Consider the following 23570-nt stretch of genomic DNA (forward strand, 5'->3'; position numbering starts at 1 on the left):
TTTTCCAGGATGAGGATGGGACTTTAAATGAACTGAGATTTGCTGATTCCTAGGAACTGTGAGAATAAGTAAAACTTAATGGTCTGATAAAAATTTACACTATAACTATTTAAAACTTCTCTGCTGTTAGTCATCCCTAGCCCTTTAAAATATTTTGCATAGAATCACAGAATCATAGAATCAGTAAGGCTGGAAGGGACCTCTGGAGATCATCTAGTCCAACCTCCCTGCTCAGCAGGGTCACCTACAGCATGTTAGACAGGGTTGCATCCAGGCGGGCCTTGAAGATCTCCAGAGAAGGAGACTCCACAACCTCTCCTGGCAACCTGGTCCAGTGCTCTGTCACTCTCACAGTTCCCCTTCACATTCAGGCAGAACTTCCTGTGGTTCAATTTCTGCCCATTGCCACTTGAAGGAGCCCTCTTTAAATGAACAAGAATCCATATAGATAATGGGATCTGTCTTCATGGAAGAGTTCACAAAACCAGGGTCACTGATGCTTATGAAACTTTACTGGAACACTGCTATTAACTAAATCAATATTCACTCTTCATTAATACAATGTGCATCTCTACAGCAATTGTTTGCCTGTGGGAGTATTGATTTGAAACAACTCTACCTCTCATCTTTTCTGTTTTTTCCTATGATAGGAATAATTACACCTCTTTCTGAGTCTATTGCTTTGTAGCTAGAAAAGTACAAATATAGCGAAAGAGAAACAGTGAGTACAAGACATATACTGTCTACTTATTGTATTTAGTAAGGAGTCTCCTGTAACATTGCTAGTATCAGCATGCATCTCAGCCCCTCTCAAAATCATCACTGTAAACACTGAATCAACACTGAAATCAACACTGAAAACACATCAATTAAAAGATATAGTATTAGCTTGCAGTCAGAGCATTTTATATTGTTGTTGGTAGGGCAATCACCCTTCATTTGCTGTAAGCATCTGTTACTGAGGAGAATGGGAAGGTTATATGTGTTGTGTTTAAGTATAGATCTTGAGCTTGCTCCTCCATTTAGCATTGTCCTTCCTCAATGTACTGTTAATCCAAAACAGATTGTGTGTGTGTGTATTGGTGAGCGAGCAAGAGAGAACACAGGGAGAAGGGATGAATGAGGAACAATGTTGGTTGAAGAAATATCAAGCGTTTTATAGGAATAATAGAAAAACTCTTGCATGGAGATATAACCCTTACATGGTCTCAATACTCTAGCAGGATTTCTTCCTCTGAAGCTAGACCAAGATTTAAAAGTTCTATAAATATCTTTTTAAAGATATATATATATCTCATAGGTAGGTATAGTGTATATATATATATATATATATATATGCTTAGAAATGCCAGCTGTTCAAGGATGGTTAAGGGAGAATGGATTACGAGGTTTCCATGAGATCTCCATTAGAAGGAGAGATCAACTTACAGAAGGCAATAAAGCACAGTCTGTCTCTTCCAGTCAGAAACAGGCTCAACTGAGTTGGATGTAACTGCTAAAAACTGTCAGAGAGTAAGGTGTAAGTAGGAGAAAGGCCTATTAGGCCTTTACTGCATATTCCTTTAGCTCTGCATGACATATTTTCTTTGACAAGACTGTTTGGAAAGGGCTGGTTTCAACATGTTAACATGGAGAAAGAAGATTTATAGATGTGCCAAAGAGGCTGAACTACAGGAACTCACTTGTAAGAAAGTAAAGAAAGCCAGTGAGGTCTGTTATTGAAGGATGCATTCAGGATGGACATAAAGAGCCTAAAGTGCAGCTTGTTCTGAGACAGGCATATAAGTAGTTTATAAGCAAAATATTGTGAAAAATGGGACAGTCAGAGATGTGAATACTTGTCTTTTGCTTGTTGCCTTTACTGTTGCAATATTTATTCTTTAGTGAATGATTTTAGACTGTTTACTTCTTAACTGTCCTAGTAATATGCTGCCTTCCTCTCTCTATCTGAACAACGTTGTTGATGTGACCTGGGAGACAGGCTTATAGTCACTTTAATGAAAGAGGATAAGAAGGATGACCTTAATGTGCTACAATAGGAAGTGATGAAATCCCTTTTATTTTCGGGGCTGCATATATTGCTGAAGAATGGAGACTTTGTGAAGTATCTTGCTTTATATCTTTGTGCCTTAAATACTGAAAATGTATTGGAAACATATAATCCTATTACTTCTAAGCTTGAGTTTTAGCATGCTTTTGTTTTCTCTAACAGGATTTTGAATTCTCCTGTGCTTTTTTAGCATGGTTGATATAATCTTTCCTAAAAGGAAAAGGAATATTTTAAAAGAGAACAAAACATTTTAAAATTTAAGTGGTTTCATACTGAAGGATAAATGAATCTAGGAGCTGTGTGTCTGTAGGAGGAATATTCTGTTTTTGTCCCCCCCACCCCATTAAAAATATTTACTCTAGCAGTTTTGTTATCACTGCAAACATGCTGAAGATTCTTTTAGAAATTCCATACTTCTAAACTTCTTTATCTAAGTAATACAAAATCTGTTTAGAAAAAAGATAGGTCACTTTATCATGTTTTCGGTAAAACTGGAAATGAAATATAAAATGAGTAATTTATTAACTGAAGAAAGTAATGTGGACTTTCCTTTCGACTAAGAAACAGCACTTGGAGAAATAAATCAACATTTTCTGTCAGGTGCTGACGTTTGGTATTGCAAGGGTAGGTTGTTCTCTTTATACTGGAGTCTGGATCACTTGAAGAGAAGGTCTGACCACCTTTAAAAACTGTCTTAGAGGCAAATATCTTCTGAATAGTGGTGAACAGAGATCAGTCATACAGCTCCCATCAGCCTTATTAAAAATCTTATAGTTAAATTCACAAAAGCTACTTGGAAAACTTACTCAGCAAAAGTAAATTATTTTGGTTGCCTAATAATGAGAAGAACTACTCACACAGGAATTCTGCAAACATAATAATTGGAACACTAATTTACTACTCTCCTTGAACCAATAAATTGTTTCCTATTTGCACATGCAAATGTTACTATCAGTTACTATATATGCTCATTTTTTCACCGAGTTTTTTCTCTGAATTATTAAGCATTTATCTTCCAGCATAGAAATTAACATTCAAATCCCCAATCACAATATTATAATGATTTAAAGAACTTTTTTCTACTTTTATTTGTTTATTTTTAAAGTTCCCTGCTGAAAACTAAAACAAACACTTAGCGTGGTCCCCAAAACAGTTTAATGGTGAAAAGCCCTAAGGTTTGTTTCTACAAAGCACTGAGTTCTGCTCCTGCTGACTTTCCTTTGCTGAAATTTTCACGTACACTTTACTAAGCAACTGCCAAATAGAAAAGGAAAATACGTTCACTGTTTGGAAGAGTGAAGAACATCCATTAGCTTCAGGAAGATGCTCATCACCTATCTCCAGCACATAAAATCAATATTTTTCCTTAGATACGTGGATATCTCCATTTGTTTAGAACTCATCAGAAGCAGATGTCCTGCATTAGAAGATTTTTCCCAAACCGTTGTTTTTTAAGCCAAAATGACATCAGTAAATTTATTTTCCTTTTCAAGTCGTACATATGAAATCTTTCATTTTATAATTTATCTAATCTTTAATCAATTGAAGAGTTTGCATTCATCTGTTTTTCATGTTCATAGGTTTTAAATAATATGATTTCCTTTGTTTATTCCTTGAATAATATAAATTTTTAACACTTAATTTACTATATATTTTTGTGAATATACAGCAAAGTATTTATTGTCTATTTGTCAGAAGCAGACACTGACATCAATACAGTTAGCAGCTACTTGAAAACAATTCGCTTTCAACAGATTTATGTTACTGGATGAATTAATTTACTTTGAAAGAGCTTGCAGCTTCTAAATGCCAAATACATCCTCCTGAAAAGAGTGGTCTAATGTCCTGCATTTTCTGCTAGCAAGGTACCAAACTTTATCATCTGCTCTTTGTAGAATGTGATTTTTTAGTATTATCTCTCAATAATTTGCTATGTTTGAAGGAACTCCAGGCACAAGTAGATCTTCCTTTCAATGACAGCCTAGTTTTTCCAATGTTATCAGGCATCTACTTTCTGGAGAATCAATGGGACATCTCCAAATATTTTTGAGAATCTCAGTCTAGGTTAGCCCTGATATCTCATCAAACTATGAGTTTGCAAAACAACTATAATTCTGTCAATGTTTGCCTGAAATAATTGCCTTATTTTGATTATCAAGCAAAATCTAAATGCAAAATTGTTTCTGAGATTTGTAGCAAAATATTTACAGTTTTTCTGTCAATACTATTTTTTAGGGCATGTATGTCTGCTCAGGGAAGCAAATAACAATTTGATGAAACCTGGAACTTGCTGTCTTACCTCTGATCTACTTATAAAAGAAAAAATATCTTCTGCTACAGTTGTATGTGCTGGCCTAGTTTCATCATAAAGGGTAAATTAATGGATTTAGCAGACCTTAATTGAAAATGTATTCTGTAGCAAAAATGAAAGAATCTGGAGACCAACGCGCAAGGTTGTTTGGAAATGAAAGGATTTTACTTAAGCAGAACAGCAGAACTGGAATAATTACATTTTCTATTTTTTTTTAATCAGGTCAGCATGCTGTTTCAACCACTAATGAATGACACTTCAATTTAAAAATATGTAATGGAATGAATTATCCTAAACCATGATTATGAGAATAGTACTGTGAATGATAAACTGAACCTACTTTCTGATAATTCTAGATTTCACATTAACAAATACTTCCAATGTTTCTTAGTCATAATTTTTTTCAAAATACTAATGCAGAGTTCAATATAGTTTAAATTCTTATTATAGCCTATCTGAAAAGACACTTCAGCAACAAATAATAAACCTAAAACTTTCAATGATGAAAATGGAAGAGAGAATGTTAACAGAGGAATAAGTTTGTAATCCTTAAAATTTTGCTTTCTCTTTGCAAAAATATACTTGATTTGACCATTTAAACTAACAGATGGGTTTTAATTTCTATCTTCTTAAAACAGATTTGTATTCACTTTAAAGCATACAATTTTGACATTATTATTACTAAGCTTTAAGCATTTTGGTGCTTCTTTCACACAATAAAGAAAATGACTTTAAAATTCGTAGAAGTGTTGACAGCTGCTGAAACCTTGGAGTTTTTTTAAAGACAAAAAAAAGAATGAATAACGAAGATCCAACTGAGTAATTTGAGTGTACGAAGAAGCAGTCTCTATGGCATTCGTTGTACAAGGCTTTAGCTTTGAATTAAAAAAAAAAAATGAAGTGCCTTGTTTTTTTTAAAAAGTTTTTCATGAGCTTAGGAGAAACTGGAGCAGAATGCTTTTAACAGTACAGATTTCCAAACCATTGCATCCTTTAGTCTCTAACTCCATATGCTGTATGCTTGATACACAAGTAGAATAATGAAAAGAAGAAAATCTGTATTTCAATTCAGCCCCTTATGACCTGAAAGTTCTGTCAAAATTTGATCATAGTTGAGGTCATAGGATAACACATTTCCTCTTGATCTTTGCAGAAGCAACTACTGTTGCAGTTTGCAATTTAGATAGAAATTCTTTTAGTTCCCTTTTTCATATATCCAGATTTTATCAAGACAGAACTTGAGGATTTTTGCTACTTCCATGTAATTTTCACATGCCAAACAATGTTTGGAACAGTAGCCACGTATTTGGAAGTTCCAAACAAACGACTCCTGTCCATACACAGGTAAGACTGTAATGTACGATGCAGTCTGCGCTACAGTGCCTGAATGAATTGTACAATTGGCACCGAAATAAAGTGTTTGAGATGTCACTAAGGTAACTTCTAACTAGTCTAACACACTAAATGAGTTTGTCTTCTATTCCTTTTGAAGTGTCCCACTGCAACTGGGAAAGACTGGGTAATGGATGGATTAAAAGTAGCTTTAAATAATCTATTTTGTCTTTTAGACTGCTGAAGATTAGCTTATTTCTCATTACAATATGTAATGGAATACAGTCAAAGCTGTATTATATAGCAGTAGTCTTACAGAGATGTTTCATGGTCAGGAGAGAGATATCGTCATGTCTGTTTCTGCATCTGATATACCAGGTACAGCATTTGAGATTTCCTCCTGACAGGTGTGTAACTCCAGTAATCTGAATTTGCCAAATTTTAGAATCAATTGCTAGTTTAAATTAATTTTCCCAAAATACATACTAGAGCTATATTGTGGCATGAGCACTGTCCTTTTATGCCATATAGTTGTCATTAGCATGTCCCTTGATACCAGCACCAACTAGAGCTTTCTCCAGCAGCACCTGATTAGCCCGATCTTATGGGCCAGTGGCCTTTGAGTTCACAGATACTATCTCAGGGAGTAAGTTCAGCTGTATGAATACTTGCTGAATCCACCATTTGCCCTCAAAGCAAGAAAAAAGTAATTTCATTTACTGGGATAGAGATAGCTGGAAGGTTGTCATAAATCAGGTGATTTACACTTTACAAATATTATCATTTTTATAGAATATTTTCCCTGAAAGAAAAATATTGCCAAGAATCCAGTTTGTGAAACAGTGTTACACTTGCATGAGGTATTATCAAAAAATCATAGAAACGAGGCTGTAAAGGAGCTTCAAGAGGTTATCTGCTTTAGGCAGGATGAGCTATATCTTTCCTTCCAGATATCTATCTAACCTATTGTTAAAGCTTTCTAATGACTCTACAACCTCTCCTAGCAAGGCATTCTAGTATTTTTTGATCCTAACTCTTACAAACTTTCTCTTACTATCTAAAGTGAATCTCCCTTGCTGCAATTTAATTTCATTATCTATCTATTATAGATAGATAGATATCTATAATATCTCTAAATTGAAGAACACTATGCGGTGTTGTGTGTTTAGCTCAGCTGGTTAGAGCATGGTGGTAATAATGCCAAGGCTGTGGGTTCAGTCCCCATATGGGCCAGTTGTTTCCCTGCTGAGCAGGGGGGGGTTGGACTTGATGACCTCCAGAGGTCCCTTCCAACCTTACTGATTCTATGATCTCTTTCAGCCATTTATAATACGTAAAATTTTCAAAATCATTCTTGTTTCTACTCACTGGAGTCTCTCCAGCTGCTTTCCCTATTCCCCTTTATATACAGAGCAAACTTGTCCAATTTTCTAATTCAGGAATTACAGGTGTTGAAAGCAGTACTGTCAGGTCTTGCAAACAATGTTGCAGCAGTACGATATTGTTTGCTCGTGATCAGATTGTCATTTACTATGACCCTAAATAAGTCTGTGGTATTGCAGTCCAGCCAGTTGTTCTCCATCTTGTATTTGTGCAGCTGATTTCTGTCTGGTGGCACATTCATTAGCCATCTAAAAATCTGAGTTCTCAGCTGCTTTTCTTGCCAACTGCAAAGGTAACGTTACTGTTCCCCTACAGCAGGAGTGTGTTGAGAGTGGTAACACCCTGTAATTCACCCTAGTGCAGTCAGGAAACCAGTATCTCTCTATCCACTTTTTTTTTTTATTCATTTTGAATCAAGTACGAAAAGCTCCTTTTCCCCTGTGCTTCACTTCATAAATGGTACTACTACGAAGACAGAAGAATTCTGTGAATAGTTTATAATGGAAGATTGTGCAAGATCTAAAACCCGTGATCGTTATCCCACTCCTAGAGAAATTACAAGTAAATATTCATATTACATGTACATATATCTTAAGTACTGTGCCCATCACTGCTGTTGTGGTGGTGGTTTTCAGATAGATTTAAGAACTCAGAATGCATACCTAAGTTGCTGATTCTCAACTCAGTAAATAAGATGAATAGTTTTAACATCTTTAACGACATTGACCTATTTGAATGTTGCTAAATGTTTGGATTGCTGCTGACCTCATATCACAAATATTTACTCCTCATAGCATTTTTTTGGCAAGCGAAAACATATGGAATGTTTTGGATTTCCTTAAATGAATATAACGCAAACTGTAACAATTTTAATCATATATCTCTATTTCTAGTTTGCCTGCACCTCAGTGCTCAAATATCCAATAACAGCACTGTAACTATTGAATTCAAACAGAATTCTGCTAAATTCTAAACTTTGCTAAATATTATATGCACTTAGATATGGAGGCTGAGTTCCAAAGTGAATTGCTGCAGTTGTTTCAAGCATTTATAATTAACATGTAAAGAGATCACCTTGCATCTTTTTTACAGTCTCTGTATTCTTACCACTGTGAGTGAGAAATGAACCCCATTTGATATTTGAGGACATGTTGTTACAGAGACCAAGGTTGTAGGTCTCACTAATTGTTCACAAAGCCATGGAAGCAGTTTATAACTGTTACAGATCTGTGTGATTTTTATAAACATTACTTGAAATATTTGATCATAATGGTATATGATAATTCACAAAAATCTTTGAAGTGCTAAAGTAGTCCAGAAAGCTTGAAAATAGCAGAGTATCTTGAGAAGCTGTATGTGGCTGCTGGTCATAGCTCTTTTTCAGGAAAGCAAAATAGTATTCAGTTACAGAAGATAACAGGCTAGCAGGGTGAGGGTATTATTAGTAGGTGTATGACACAGTCCATACATACGTACTTTGAAAACGTGTATGTATTGATGTGTTTGCAGTAGTTGATCCAAAATGTAAACAGATGGTAGAATATTTTTTAAATTTTGTTCATAATCAGTAAGCTGTCAAAATGATATACTCACAGCTACCAGAACAGTTTTTTAGTTCTTTGATAACCAGTGGACAAAAGGACATCTTGATCTGGAATTCTTTTTGATGATACTGTACTATATCAATGAGCATTAACCGACTCTGGACTTAGATCTTTTTGATTTGTGGGAACAGACAATGCATCTCAAGTACTAACTCCCTGCTCACAGATGTAAAATTTCAATTAGGAAACGTGTATATGTTCTCCACTATCTCATATGAAGAGGGCAAATAGCTAACAGGAATCACATTTACATTGTCCTCTAAATTCTACATTAATGAAAAAAAAAAAAAGGAATTATGTAACTCTCATGAAACATTGTTCCACACTTGGAAAATTTCCTTTGCATTAGTTACATTTGTTGCTGCTGTAATCACTACAAACTGTTTTGTATTGATATTCACTAATTTCATATGTGTTCTGACACTGATAACACTTCTGATTGAATCATTATGCTTACTGGTATGTCTTGGCAATCATGGAAGGAGGAAAACTGCTGTATTGACTCGTGATTATGTCACATACTATGGGTTCTTGGCCCCTGCTGTAACGAGTTAATACTAGGAAATAGGCAATTCACCAATGAAAAGTTTTTTACTAAAAAAATGAGGAGTATTTAAGGTTATGAACATGTTAGGAGATGAGCAGGGCTAGATTAATTTCCCTTAGCTACTGGGACTACAGGGTTATTAAAGGCAATCGAATTTATATTCCCATTGCTTATGGATCCTGGTGTATTTAAGAATAAAATTCATCTGATCATTGTAAATTTTCTTAAAATGTTTACTATCTTGAGAGAGAAAAATAATCAACATTTGGGGCTTATTAGGCAAGGAAGCATTCCTTTCCTGTAACATAAGGAAATGAGTGTGATCTATTCTGCATCATTGAAACCCCCTGCCTTCTTTTGCACTCTGTAGGCTGCAGCAAGGGAGCCTCAGTGAGGTGTGCTGTCAGGTCACTCAGGCTGTACCACTTCCATCAGAGGCCGTACAGACTTCTTTAATGGATAGGAAGTCACAGCCACCTTCTGAAACCACAGTTTTTCCCTGTAGGATTTTTCTGAAGGGTACCTGTTTCTTAATTTGAATTATGCTGTTAGTAGTAATGTACATGAGAAGAACTCCAGGTCTTGCTCTTAAAAAAAAAAAAAAGGCACAGGGAATTTCATCCTGCAATTAAGAGTTATTGTTTGAAGCACTCTAAACTAAGGAGTTTGACGTGTTATGGAAAACAAGGAAACTTTTCCTTCAGTGCTTTGATTTTAAGTGTTACATATAAATAGGTTCTACTCTCTAGAGATGATAGGAAGCTTGATGAAAATAAATCAAAAGGGGGAAATTATATGCATGTAATCCACTCATCTACCTTGGTTTGTATTTTCATCTCCTGTCCTGACAAAGATAATCATAAAACTGTTAGGATGTTTTATTAAGTTCATATGCTCAAATATTTTGTTAAATTAGTATTAATGGTTGTTCTAAGTCAGTACCCAGAGACTTCAGTTAAGGTCTGATCTTATTTATGTTAATGATATAACAATGAATTTAAGTAAATGGGCCCTGCCTCTTCAGAATCATGGCACAATGCTTAATTCCTGTCATTTCGAGGACCACTGATAATTGCATTTACATAATTAATATAGTTTACTTTTAATAGCACTTACACTGAACGCAGAATATCAAAGACTGAATGACTGTACACCAAATGACATAAGAAAATTAATGTATTTTTGAATAGTTCTTCTAATGCAGAAAAATTGAATAGAGCACTGCTGAATGTCCTCCCATTACATTCTAGTCAAAACATATGTGAATTGACATATGCAGTTGCTAGCTGAAGTATACTTCATAAGGAAGTGCTTGACATTTGCATCTTAGAAATGTATTATTTGAATGTAATTAGGCTTTGTTTGCTACTTAATTTGTCAACAGGAGTTGAACAAGTATGGTTTAGAAAACAATCTGAAAAGTTGCTTTCTTGCTTCATATTGTTTAATAGGAAGAACAGTTGGTATTACACCAGCTGTTCACTGCATTCTTTTAACTTAACTGTATCAAATCCAGACAGAAGAGGTCATTACAAAATGGCTTTAATTCCTATGTCATGTGTAAGACCAACTAGATTAATGGATAATTTACAACTCTCATCTATTTGACTAGTGAACTCAGTTGCATAAACACTATGATAATTTTGTATTTGAAGTATTTTTAAAACATATTTTGCATGGGATACTGTATCATAATTCTTTTTGTTACTCTACAAACTGTTTATATCAACAAAATTTGATATTCTAATTCAACCTCGAAATTATGAACTATAACATGCCACTTTCTAAAAAAAACTTATGTGTTTCTGAATCTAACTTAAGTCTGTAAAAGAGGAATATTAGTAGCAACAAAAATCAAAGAAACTGTTTATACCTTAGGTGTGGATTCCCTTAGGGAAAACTTTTGTTGGTAAGTAACTCAACTTTTGTAATTCTCTTTAATAGTCTGAGAGAAATAAGCAAGCCCTTTAAAGATGTTAAACTGACTGTGCTCTTCAGAAGTGTCGCCACTGATTATATGCACCTTGTAAACAAAAATAATTCCACTCTGGGTGACTGTCACAAGCAAAACAGTCTTGATTTGGGGAATTTTACTTAATTTATTGCCAATTCAGACAGACTTTTGTTTTCTGATTTGGGTATTGAGAAGAAAAAACTAAGAAAGAAAACTAGTGGTGCAGAGAGTTCGGATCAATGTGTAATGGTTTCTTTCTGCTGTTTCTTGCTTGTTTTTCTCTGCTGCTCCTGGCTTTTTTACCTGTCCTCCAGAGTGTGTTCCTTCATGAGCTATAGTCCCTTTTGGGGGTGTCCCTGCCCGAGCATGGGTTGCCCATGGACTATACATCCCCCAGGTGTGTCTCTGGCACAGAGCACCTCTTTCTAAACATGTCTCCAGCCATGCCTCCAACACTTTCTCCTTCCATGCATCTGCTCATTTTCTTCTCCACTTCATGGCTGCCATTCTTTCTTAAAAATGTCTGAACAGAAGCACTGTGTGCTTCTCTGACTGCTTGAAGTTTTATTGTCTGATTGGGTATTTTCACTAGGGTCAGAGCTTGCTATAATAAGCTGTGATGAACACAGGGCAGTCCATGGCTTCACACTGCATATGGCATCCCTGCAGTCCCTTGCTCCAAAAGCCTGCCATTTTGGCCCAATAGATTCCACCCCTCACCGTCTGCAGAACACATATTCAAGAATTAGTGAACATACATTCATTGGAAACTACCTTCACACCTTAGTACACATCCTTTACAAATTCCACCCTACCTCCTAGCAGATCAAACACTGGGGATTAACATTGTAACAATTTGTACATAGGCTCATTGAAATACCACCCTTTAGCCTCTGGGAATCAGATTACAAGGATTAACACTACTGCAGCCTGAATTTATTACATACTCCACCTTCTACCTCTGCAAACTAGAATATCAGGGTTAACATTACTACAGCATCAATATAAACTCCACCTTTTGTCCCTGCATACCAGACTACAAGAGTTAATAAACAACCTAAACACATAAAACAATCTTCTGGCCTTGTCCCTGCAAAACATAAAACTAAGAACATAATAGTAGTTTAAGTTATCTGGTATACTTTAGCATGCAAGCAAATGATTAAGATAGTAAAAGCAATGCTCAACACCACTATTGGAGTCATGAACCTACTGGCACCTTCAGTAAACTGTAGGGCTTCAAACAGACCAGAAATGAGTAGTGAACAATGTTCACTTGATGCAACATGGGCATTTCCTTATTTAGGGAATCAAATGATGCACTAAATGGCTTTGCTCTCCCAGAGTTTTTTCCACATCCCTTAACAGCATTAATTGAGCACTGACTTTTCTCATGCACTGGCAACTCTAAATCTCTGACAGGCTTTCTGCCTTACTTCATTGTATCCTCTCCCTTTTTCTTCAGGAACATGTGTAAATCCTGGCATGTAAAGCAGGAGTACAGAAAATTTTAAGTCCTTCTTGACACTTTTTTTTCCAGGATCAACCATATTACTGGACTTTTGGTCTGCAGTGTTAGCGATCACTGCCTTTTGGGGGTATCTTCTTCTTTGCCTGTAAACACTTTTCGTGGTCCACGCAAGTGATTACCTCCTGTATAGTCCCTCCACAGGGCTATCTCATCTATGAGATCAGAAAGGCTGGGCCACTGCTTTGGAAAACATCCCAAAACTGTTCTCTATTGCGCAACTCTACAAATGTCCACAAACGGCATAAGCCCCAAGCTCCTCAAAGCAACCCTCTATTGAGCCATTAGCTGTATCCCAGCAGCTCCAGTTTCCTAGCACTGCCACAGTCACTGCAGCAGCATCTCTCTGGGCTGGTGGTTGTCGATGTCCCATATTTCTCTAATTTCTTCCTTGGCAAAAGACCAATGAGTGGTTACCCCCTGGGGGGCAGCACATTCATTTCCGTAGTCCTGTTTAATCACTGTAATCAGGGTTGTCTACATGGCTCCGTTTTTAGCTTGTCAGTCCAGTCAATCTCAGTTTCCCCACCCCAGGTTTAGATGCCCCCTGGAGAAATCCCTGCTTTGCCACTCAGCAAGAGCTCTCTCAGGTCTCCTTGGACTCTCCAGTTATATCTATTTACACATTGCTCCCTGCTCCCTCCCTTCACACACACAATAGGCAAAACCCATGCTCCTTCCAGTGCCAAAGTCACTACAATTACAGCAATCCCTGGCCCTGCTGGGGCCAGGTGCTGCCTGCATCCTCCTCTAATTTACTGCCATGAGCAAAACAGTTTTGACCTGGGGAATTTCACTTAATTTACTGCCTATTCATACAAACTTTTGATTACTGCTCTTGGTATTGAGGGGGAAAAAAAGCCACAGACAACTAAACACTTAGGGAAAAGCCTCTCCCCTCCTTCATCTGGCTACATAAGCCTAACACCTCTCCTCCTCCTTGTCCTAGCCTCCATGTCTCATGTTTTTGCTGTGGACTACACTCAGCCAGCCCCCCGGTCAAGGCGAGGTGCACGGGGCTGGGGGTAGGTGCTAGTGAGTGGTTTGTCTCAGCCACCTCGCGCTTCTCACTCGTTTCCTTGCTCTGCGGCAGCACGGGTCACCGGTGGCCGCTGTCCTGCAGGGGTGTCCCGGCTGTGCTGGGAGCGCCTTCTTCCCAGCATGTGTCTCAGGCCACGTCCCCAGGGCTGCCCGTGTCCCCAACACCACCTCCACCCGCAGGTCTCCACCATTCCCCCCACCCAGCAGCAGCTGCTCCCCCTCAACCTCCATTTTGGCACTGCGGGCGGTGGTGTGGGAGCCGGCTGGAACCGGCGGCGACCGGCCCAGGGCAGCGCCCGCCGCCTCCCGCACAGCACCCACCGCCCCAGCCCACCCGCTGTGCCCGACAGGGTGGCTGCCTGCCTTTGATCTCTGGAAAATCCTGCTGTAAAAGCTTCACGCGTGGCTTGGGGCAGCCTAAAATCTGCTTTAGACGGCTGTGGGTGTTCCTGCGCAACACCGGGCAGGACACGTCTCTAGCAGGTGGAGCGGAGCTTACTCAGGCTGCTCTTTGGAGCGGACGCTCCCGCTGTGCCACAGCGAGGCCTTGGTGGAGAAGGAGGAGGGAGGATCTACATGTCAGCGTTATCCCAAGCGAAACCAGCAATGGGTTTACTGGGGAGTCCCCCCTTGAGACCTGCTGCATAAGGCAAGCTGGCCGTGTTTACTGTAAGAAACGCTTAGCAGCCGGGCTGTACCCCGGTTAACCCCCCGGATGTCACACAGCCCTGCTCGTCATGACCTGGCCCCAGAAAACTGCAGCTTCCTTCACAGGAAATGGTTGTTTCCTCCCCTTACACATCGGCAGTGTAACCCTGTATTTGTCACAGCCTATTCTGAGGAGCCTCCAACATGTGATCTCTAAATTGTCACAGAGGCCTGTGGGGAGAACTTAACTGTGGTTTGTAAAAACGTGGAAATTAGTAAAGATCCCTGAAGTTTTCTTTTAAGCATTTTCCATGCTGTTTATACTCAGTATCTATTTCATTTCCCAAGCAGGGGCTTGGGAAAGAAAGCAAGCTGCCTGGTGAAAACATAAGCACGGCACCTGGTCAAGAAATTGAATAAAAATGGTATAGTCATCTAGATCTGTGTGTCAGGCTCTTTTACTAACTTTTGACTTCCATCAGCAACCTGCAGCCCTTAAAATGTACTTTGAATTTGCAAAGCTCGTTCTTTTAATGGATTGCTCATCCTGGAAAGAACTGCACTCAAAATGTTATATCCAATATTAAATTGTAATGACGTTAAACTGGATGTTGGATATCTTTTTATCATACATAAAAATCCTTTTAAAAGTTTTTATGGCCTTAGCTGAATGCTCTTCTGTCATTATGTTTTCTGGCAGGATGGAGTGAAACACTGATGGCTACATTTTTTGGACGGTGGACCTAAATTCTTTATTGTAAGGGGAAATTGTTTATTTATTTACGGTTGTAAATTTATTCCAGTGCAGTGCAGCTCTTTCAGAAAGGAAGTTTAACAACTCAGAAACAGCTGACTATCTAATTGAGAACTTGAGATGTATATGAAATCTTCTTCAAGTATATTTTGCTGCTGTACAACTTCATTTCTACTACAAAGGTGTTGAGAGGTGTTCTTGATAGCAAAAGGCAACTGTGAGAATATGCAAAGTCTGAGATCAAACTATCAGTGGGTCTTTTTCACCTGATTTAGGTGATCTAAAATTGAGTAAATCTAAGCTAGTCAGCCAGCTTTCCTTTACAATCAAAGAGAATAGGTACCTCCACAAGGTATTTTTTCTTACTTTTTACTCCGTCTTTGGATCTTTGGATCAGATGAAGGCTCTTTGGTGGAAAGTTCTTTGGTTCTATTGGTTCTATTTCTTCTTGTTTATTTGAGGCTAACTGCAAAATTGTAAGAGACCTATAAAATTTACTACGGACTCACTTAAGTTTACTGAAATTAAGTTAACTTCAAATGATGAATGGACACTGTAATGTAAGAGTGATTATCCCATTTAGAAATGGACTTTATGCGGGAGAGGACAGATGTGGAGTCCATGAGAGTGAGTTGAGAACGGAAGCATTAAAGGATCTCTTTGCTAAAATGTGTCTAGAAACTCTGACTTGATAAGAACTTCACTAACAAAACACACCAGACATCTGGGTTCTATTTTTGCTGTAAGTCTATCTGAAGAAGGAAATAAGGAAGTCCTATTGCCTGTAACACAGTGTGTGACTGAGCAGCTCTCATTTTGGTATGTGTGAGTTGAAAGAGGTTTTGCAGGCAAGATATGGAAAGAGTGCTTCATATGTTTAGCTGGGTTTAGAAAATGAGCTCAGCACTGCTAAGCCTCAAGTAGTTGTCTGATTGTAGCTATTGACATTTGTATGGGTTTTTTTATTTATTTATTTTTTAACTGGTAGAAACACTGATGCCTAGGGAATCTTTGAGCCTCTCCGGTTTAGCAGTTGTAGAGTTTCAGCTCTGAAGAGAGAGAGTTTGCATTTAGTTATCTTAATTTACATTTAGGAATTTGTGGTTCTATGTTTCTTTGTGATTGTGGCCAATTCTACTTACTAACATTGCTGTCTAGATTTAGCTCCATGGAAAAAAAAGCGAACAAAACAGGCCAACCATTTGTGAAATGGCTGTCAAAGTTGCCTGCATTGCCATGCCATTTCCTGAACTGTAGTTTCAGAAAAAATAATTATACTTACGGCTATAAGATATGTGGATTCTTTGGATGTTTTCTGGGTTCATCTGCAGAAAAGAAGGAAGTGTTGGATTATTTTTTGATCGCTTTTGTCCTGATGTATAAAGTTTAAGTATACCTACATTTCAAATTAGATTCTCATCCACACTTCAAATAAAAAAGAAGAAAGAGCATAATGATTATAAATGGGAGAAAAAAATATGCAAATAATGTTTGGTATGAAATAATAGATTATAGTGACATGTTATATTTAACAGTCACATAATTTATAATAACTGTATAGATTAATGAAAAAGAAAATGGCTGCATTTATTTTTCTTCCTTTGCAATGTTACTATTCACATTGCATTTCCAATCTTTCTTTGCTCCCATTAGTAAGATACAGGAAGATAGGATAGGCTTTGTGAAAATTTAAGATAATAGAAATAAGCAGTATTTCACAAACACTTTATTTTAAAATAAAGTGCCTTTGAGGGACTTCCACTGGGCATTATTGCAGGGTAAAGAGAGGGGGGCAGCAATAACTCTTAAAAATGCCAGAGTGTGTAGCCACAGAACTGCTTCTCAGGAAAAACTTTTTTTTTTTTTAGCTATTTTTTAGCCAGCTTCACTGACTCATGTTCAAGTGCAGTGAATGGATCAAAATGGTGTTTAGTGGTACAAGTTTCATGTAATTTCTATATCTGTTTGCATGAGGGACTGCAGTGATGCTCAGTTCTTACATGGTAATGAGAGAGAGAATGTTTTGTGGTCTTCTCCCAGAGTGACACTCATGAACAGAAAAGTCTAACCTTTCATTGCACGGGTCTGAGGATTTCAAATCAGACATTAAAAGACTTACACCATCACCTATTAGGCTATGAATGGTTGTCTCTGCTTATTATTATTATGGATAATATTTTTGAGGTAAAAAGGGTATAGGGAGACTTGTGATAAGAAAATCTCTCCTCTTTAAGCTAGCCTGAAACTACAGAGCCACTATCCCATTTGAGCTGTGAGCAGACGCCCAAAGCAGTTCCAGCTTCCCACTTTGCTACTTAGTAGCTGTTACAGCTGTATTGTGAATGTATAGTGAATAAAATCATGGGATCAACTTGGGAGAAAAAAAAAAGACCTTTTATTATTTTTATTTTTTCCTCCTTTCTTTCTTTTATTTGTTCGTTTGCAAAAATGCAGAAGGAACAAAGATACTTTCAAGAAAAATAATGTAATCTCATTCAACTGATTACACTAGGTGATACATTCGATCATATTTTTCTTTGTTGTATTCTATTTAAAGATTTAAGAATTAATAAGTGGAGTTACAGAAATTATTATCTTCTCATTCAGTGTTAGAACAACAGCAACAAAATCATTTTGTATCAGCAAGAGTATCAAATATAAATTTTGTTTTCAGGTTACAGCCTGATAGTATGCTGTAGTTTAAAGCCCATATCAACAGTAAGATGTATATTTTTCTCAGTAGAGGTTTTAATACATGATTATGTTACTTTTGGCTATGATACAAATGTACTGAAATTTTCAATTTGTTCAGAAAATCCTTTGTTCTGGCTATTTTAAATTATTTTTATTAATGTAGGCTGGAATTTTCATAGGAAACTCAGGAATTTCAAAACTGACTATTCAAAAGATACTGAGGCTGATGGAAATGCTTTCATTGGTTCTACTTGTTTATAGTATTTACCATATTTTAATTTTTAATAGTTTAAAACTTTTAAACTATAAACTGTTCAAAATAACGCAAGAAATACTGATACAAATCACTGTTGTGAAATTGTTATTTTTCAACTCTCTTGTAACAAAATATTCAATTTTATTTTGGCAAAATGTTCTTCAAACAGACATTATTTCCAAAATACTTTGATGAAACTCCAATTTTTTAAAATAGGAAAATATTCCATCTCCAGTACCTGTTACCAACTATAATGTCAGCAGGAACATAGCAGAGCTAGGCAAAAATACTTGGTAAAATGTATGGACTGTTCCTGAGCTGTTTGTGAAAGAAGTGTTGGAGACAGATATGAAATTCTACTGTGAGAAGAGTCTAAAGATATGTTTGACCCTTTCATTCTTCCTTGTTCTGAGTAAATAGAATCTCTTTTCACATTTTAAAAATGAGAAGGCAAGTTTTTTTAAAACATGGAAATTGTAGACAAGCAGCATACTAAGAGACAAACAACAGCAAAGCATATACAGTATTTTAAATTTACATTTACCTTTGCACATATGAGATATTTTTATAAGAGACAGCCCATTTATAACCATTAAATTCCTCATCCTGACTGCTGACACAACAGGGACGATGTGATTTTTACATACTTCTACTTCCTCCAGTTTAATGAAGAGAAATTGCAAAATGGCTGTATCCCTGAAGTAATTCTTCAGCAAGAGTAAGGCTGAAATAGCCAGAAATCCTAATGAGGAAAAATGAAAGGGCATCACCACTTAATTCATCTCATTATTGGCTCTTAAAATGGAGATAAATGAGAGAGATATAAAAAGGAGAGGTACAGACATGCATTTCATTTCTGAATTGTTATCCTATTTAGGAAGGAAACTCGTCTGAGTCAGGCCATGATTCTGACTCCTGAAAGGCCATTACCAGTTGGCAGAGACACTGACACAGCAGTCTGGCTCAAGACTGGTGCTACTACAGACAAAGGCAGCCATGAATGCATTTGCTTTATTGCAATCTCTTCTGATCTTTTAAAATAATTTCAGTTATTTTACTAAAAATTAAAGTTCATTTACAGGATCTGCTGTTCCAAGTTCATTTGCTACGGGCCTTTCCTTGAATAGCAGCAACTTGTCTAGGACAACACCACACACAAAGCTGACATCTCTAAGTCCAAACAGGCAGGATCCTCCTGCCCCCCGCTGTGCTGCACACACGCACACACGCACGCACGCACACACGACTGCGTTTTACTAAAGAGAGAGCCTTCATAGCATTGCTCAGGCGACAGGTAGAATACATGATAGAATACATGAAAAGAGAATGACTGTTACTTCTAACTTACAAACCAGTCAGGACAAATATATTCACTCACAAATTTTGCACTAAAATAATCTATTCTCTGGATAATATTCCTGTTACCTAGAGTGTATAAACAGGGGTGGTTTTCAGCAGGAGACGCAAAAACAATGACTCTCATGTTTAGGGGTCATTTGCACTTCTATGCTATGAAATGTCGAACACCCTCGTTGCCCACCAATGTTTCTCTGCCACCTCATATACTAGCCATGTCCCCCAGCATGTGATACAAGGCATGAGGCCTCATTTCTGGCCTAAAGGATGCACTAGTACTTTGACAGCTGTCAGCCCTTGTTAGTTAAATTACTTTCAGCAGCATATCCCAAAATGTTGTGCTAAAAAAGAGCATACCAAAGGTTATTTTGCTGTTATTTAGACATATGCTTGTCCCATGTTTTGAAACAATTCATTCTTTTAAAAATTTTATTATTTTTGAAATCTTTCAAACTGATTCACCATGGTCTGGTTTGAGTTTTGTTCAACTTTTATTCAACCAATACTAATAGTGGCTTAATCAGGTCAGAGGTTACTGTAGCCACAGGGGCCCCTAAAGCCCCTTACAGAGATAGAGCTGCTCCTATTGGTGGTGTTACTGAAGTTGGGAGAAGTCTATAGTGGTGCGAGATAAAAATATAGAACCAAAATAATGCTGTAGTAAGCAGAGTCCTTGATCATCAATTAGTATTTAATTTTATTGTCATTTGTGTGAAGAAATTGTATAATTATCTGTTAGAGATAGTATTTCTGCGTATGCTCCTCTGAGTTTGGTCATGAAAACATTCTTTAGTAAAAATTCTTGTCCTAGGAAAAATTTTTTTTATCTATATTTCCTTGCTTCAAAAATAAAACTAAATCTCTGTAAACCATTAAGAAAATAATCCAACACTGTAGCTGTCAGAAAAATGATGAGCTATCTTGCCTTCCTAAAGAGCAGACAAAAAATGATTTCTTGTCCCTATTTTCCTTCCTCATAGAGAAATGAACTGCTGCTTCCAACTCTTCCTGTTCCAATTATGAGCATGAGTGTTTCAAATGCATCCATATACTGCTTGATGTCAAGCCATTTAGCATATTTCATTGCATCCTTACAACATCCCTGTTATTTCTGAATGGGGGTTTTGAACAGATCATTTGTCATGATACGGATCAGCAGCAACTGAATAATCTTATGCTTCAAGAAAAATGGACCCTTCCTGAGAAGGCAACTTTGGTCCAAGATAAAAAGCACAGTAGACGTAAGTGGACCAGAAGAAAAACAAAAAATATATTTTGAGCTATATTTGTTTTTTTTTCCTTTGTCCTTTTCATTTTATTTCTTTCTTTGCTCTCCATGTCTTAATGCAAGACAAAAAAAACTTTTACTGTTTGCTTTGCTTTGTTTTGCTTTGCTTTGTTAGTTTTACCTCAGTCTTATTTTGCACATTCTCAGTTTACTCCTACAGTTGTTGAACACAAGAAGTGTAGGAATTTCTTTGCTGACAAGTTTGGATTCTGTTCTCTTTTCTTGTAGAAGTCCTATATTTTCCTAATATCTTTCTTTAAAAAATTATTTATTCATTTCTCTATGGAGCTCTCCTCCACAAGATTTTTCTTCCCTACACTATTTTTCTTCTAATATTTCTGGGTCATTAGACTTGGAGAAAATTGAGATCTCCTATTCCTAAAAGCCCTTCTTTTCTCTTTTGAAATCAAGAATTTCAGTTACAGAGTGTAATTAAGTCATTAGCCATAATGGGTTGCTTACTGAGTGTTATCCTGAGAATGTGCATGAGGGATCAAGCATTGGGACAATATTTGAATGCAGTTCAGACTTCATAAATTTTAAGACCTCTGAGATCTTAGACTGGGTTTAAGTAAATAGATTTGCTATAAAAAAGCTATTTCAGTCCCTTCCACTGACTTCTTTCTTCTATATTAGTTTGTTAATGGTATGACCGAAAATGGACCCAATAGAAATAATGATTTATGGAATCATATCTTGTCACTGAGACTTTCAAGAAATCAGTTAAAATTCATGACATGTGAAAAATCAATCTGTCATTCCTTAAGGGTGGCTTTTGGTATTACAAACACATGACATAAAGTTCTACACTTCTGAGAATGAATGTTCCTTATATGCCAATAGAGACATGCCCATTTACTCCAAGACTGTTTATGGTTGCTGCCCCAGATCTACCTATAGATTTATGGATTATGTTACCAGCACTTTTTAAAATTAAAGAAGTGAAAGAGCTTGAGATATTCGTTTATGAAGCAGCACATTTTTCATTCACTGCCCTTGGGAAATATGATGGGAAGCTTAGTATCCTTGAGAAGTTGTCATTTAGTAAGAATGTGCCATGATTTTACTATTTGGATGCTTTAAGTGACAGACATTTATTTTATTTTGTAGTGTAACACTACACAAAGTTTCAGATTTGTTAAAACAATAGGTATATATACTTGAGGTTAAACAATTTATAAATTGAAGCAATCTCAATTTTTAAAAAACTGTAAAAGATCATTAACATAAACATTGCAAATTTAAGAAATCCTATTAAGGCATGAATCATTGAGTTCTACTGACAATAACATTTTAAAATTTAGTTAATTATTATTTTATTATTATTATATTAACTAAGATTTATGAACATTCTTAGGATGATCACATTCAATTTCCAAAATATCTGCAGGATGAAGAATTCAGTTATATAAACTCTTCATAGTTTGCCAGTTGTTTGTAAAAACCAAAAGACTCATTATTTCTTTTTAAAATATCAAATAGATATTCAGAAAGACATACGTGTATATATTCATTTTAAATCAGAATAGTTAAACATCTAGAAATTGCATTGGGAGTTTCTGGTATTCAACCTTTTACAACTCTCTACATGGAAATCACAACCATGAATAATTCAACCCAAGTTCAGAGATGGTTTTCAGGGACTATTACATACATTTCTCTATAAAAGAAAGATCAGAAGGGAAAGTTACTCAAGGTGAGATAGCCTGTTGCTAGCATTTCTTATAAAGTAGGTGGGAGACCAGCAGGAGGAGTGAACCAAAGTGACATGTGTCCATGTTTATGAAGAACTTGTTGATAGGAGGCATGCAGAGACTTCCAAGGACAAAGCAGCTAGTCAAATAGAGATCTTCTGAACTGCCAGCAGTGAACAAGGAAATAATCATTCCTTCTCAGAGACAGTGACATCTCTGGAGGCAGATGGTGTTTTCTTCCCCTAACTGCTATCCACCAATATTAAAAATAACCATGCTATTTTGGCAGGAAGCAGCAATCCAATTTCAATGAGAAAAAGGAAAAATGAGAAACACCAGAGACTAAATTTGAAGGATGCAAAAGCATATTGTATTCATCACTAACTGAATCTGCAGATTACTGAAACTCTGTTCAAAGAATCAAACCATCTCTTCTTAGAAAAACAAAGCTTTCCTTGATTTCCAGATACTTACATTCTCATTGTTACTGTTCTCCCTGAAACAATCAAGGCATATTCTAGTACCTTTATCTCAATCTCTGGATGGCAAACAACCTTTTCACTTGAACCTAGTGGAAGAATGACCTCTGGACTTGGAGCTACGAAAAGGTAACAAAACTATAGGGAGTGATATAGCAGAAAAAGAGACATGGGATAAGAGACATGGGACAAGAGGAAATGTGTACATAGCAATGAGAAAAAAGATAAAGGAAGGGAAATATTGGAAAGACAGAGGAAAGAAAAAGGAAAGAAATATAAATATATGAGGGGAATGTATAAACAAGGAAAGAAAATGTACAGAAAAAGAGAATTGAATAAAGGTGGAACAGATAATGCATATCAGCTTCAGATTAGTAAACTGATATGGCCAAATCAGTGTACAGAAGAAGGGAAAACTTAAGTATTGGAGGCATTTAAACAAGGTAGATTTGTATGTGGTGTGGAATTCTAGTATTTCCATGTATGGTTTTACTCAGATTTAAGACAAAAGTTGAAAGAAACAGTGCGTGGAACAAAAATGTTCAAGAGGTGTAATTTGGAAACTGTCTACATTTGCCAGTGCTGGTACTATTGATGTACCTCATGGGGATTTTAATTCTGAATCCCTCATGTATCTTACCACAGACTAAG

This window comes from Rhea pennata, chromosome 3 (genome assembly GCF_028389875.1).
Source record: "Rhea pennata isolate bPtePen1 chromosome 3, bPtePen1.pri, whole genome shotgun sequence".
In the NCBI taxonomy this organism is placed as follows: domain Eukaryota; kingdom Metazoa; phylum Chordata; class Aves; order Rheiformes; family Rheidae; genus Rhea; species Rhea pennata.